General features: G+C 48.8%; 1 pseudogene; it reads left to right on the top strand.

Annotated features, from left to right (window-relative positions):
- Nucleotides 1–1,925, top strand: part of LOC139929676 (uncharacterized) — a 3,706-nt pseudogene extending 1,781 nt beyond the window's left edge.

Genomic DNA, 1,925 nt, shown 5'->3' with positions numbered 1-1,925 from the left:
CTCCTAAAGGACAGAAAGAGCCTGGAAGATTTCTGCCTCACTCTTGCCAATAACTATCAAGCCCTACAGGACTTACAGGAGGATGGATCCATCCTCCTGTAAGTCCTGTAGGGCTTGATAGTTATTGGCAAGAGCGGCAACAAACAAAGGAAACCTGGACCACAACATGCGAGGAGGTTCTTGGAAAGAAAAAGACCCAAAATAAAGAATGGATCTCGGTGGACACACTGAAAAAAGTGCAAGAAAGAAAGGTTTTAAAAGGGGCTATAAACAATAGCCGAACTAGGGCGGCTAAGGTAGCAGCACAAGAAGATTATGCTAAAGCACACAAGGCAGTCAGGAAAAGCATCAGGAAGGACAAAAAGACACACCTAGATAACATAGCTAAGGATGCAGAAGAGGAAGCAGCAACAAGAAACATGAAACAACTGTACGACTTGACAAGGAAGCTGGCAGGGAAATACCAATAAACAGAGAAGCCAGTCAGGCAAAAGATGGAGCAATACTCACAAACCCAGAAGAACAACTGGAAAGATGGGTTGAACACTTCGAGGAGCTCCTCAACATGCCAATACCTCCAGACACTCCAGATCTCCCACCAGCAGAGACTGATTTACCAATAAACTGCAATAAACGCAGCAAGGAAGAGCGGAAGAAGGCCAACCGTCTCCGCAAGAATGGAAAAGCTGCCGGCCCAGACGGGGTCCCTGCCGAAGCCATGAAGGCAGATGTTAACATCTCTACAAACATGCTGCACAAGCTGTTTGGATCCATCTGGCAGGAGGAAGTGATACCAGAAGACTGGAAAACAGATCACCTCATCAAGCTCCCCCAAAAAGGAGATCTTCGGGACTGTGAAATTACAGGGGAATAACACTATCAGTGCCTGCCGAAGTTCTCAACAGAATCATCCTCGAGAGACTCAAATCTGCAAGAGACGGCAAGCTCAGAGACCACCAAGCAGGCTTCCGCAAAGACAAATTTCCCCCCTCCGGATCAGTCGAGTGGAACTCGTCCCTGTCAACTTTGTGGACTACGAGAAGGCATTCGATTGTCAAGACAGGCAGACGCTATGGAAGCTCCTGAGACACTATGGAGTCCCCATGCAGCTGGTCACACTAATCCGCAACATCTATGACGGCACAACATGCAGAGTCGTGCATGCTGGCAAGTTATCAAACCCCTTCATGGGGAAGTCAGGAGTGTGACAGGGTTGTCTCCTGTCCCCATTATTGTTCCTACTTGCAATTGACTGGATCCTGAAAACAACTAAAAAGCAAATGCAAGAGAAAACCACCGACCTGGACCCCATTTCATTCAAAACCGGACTCAACATTAATATCAGAACAAAGGTTCTAAGGATCAATACAAACAACAACGCCCCGATCACTCTCAGAGGACAGCCACTGGAAGATGTCGACGCATTCACTTACCTGGGAAGCATAATAAACAAACAGGGAAGAATCCAAAAGGCCAGAACAGCATTCATCACACTAAGAAATGTCTGGAGCTCCAAAAACATCACAGTCAAAACAAAGCTGCGGCTGTTCAGCTCCACGGTGAAGCCGGTGCTTCTGAGACGTGGAGATGAAGAAGCCACAAACATTCATAAACAAATCCTACACCTGAGCTGGAGGGACCGGGTTAGTAAGGTGGACCTGTGGAGGAGAACTGGACAGGTCCCAGTGGAGGAAGAGTTTCTAAGGCGGAGGTGGAGTTGGATCGGTCACACCTTCTGAAAACCCCACACCGACATCGCTCGCCACGGCTTGTCCTGGAACCCACAAGGTACAAGGAAGAGAGGCCGCCCCAAAAACACCTGGAGGCGGGACCTGGAGGCAAATGTAAAGACATCTGGCCACAGCTGGGCGGAGCTGGAGAATCCGGTGCAGGACCGTCGTCAAACGGCCTATTCTCCACTGTGA

This window comes from Centroberyx gerrardi, chromosome 8 (genome assembly GCF_048128805.1).
Source record: "Centroberyx gerrardi isolate f3 chromosome 8, fCenGer3.hap1.cur.20231027, whole genome shotgun sequence".
Lineage (NCBI taxonomy): Eukaryota > Metazoa > Chordata > Actinopteri > Beryciformes > Berycidae > Centroberyx > Centroberyx gerrardi.
The sequence above is the reverse complement of the archived record's forward strand: the minus strand, read 5'-3'. Positions and strand labels throughout refer to the sequence as shown.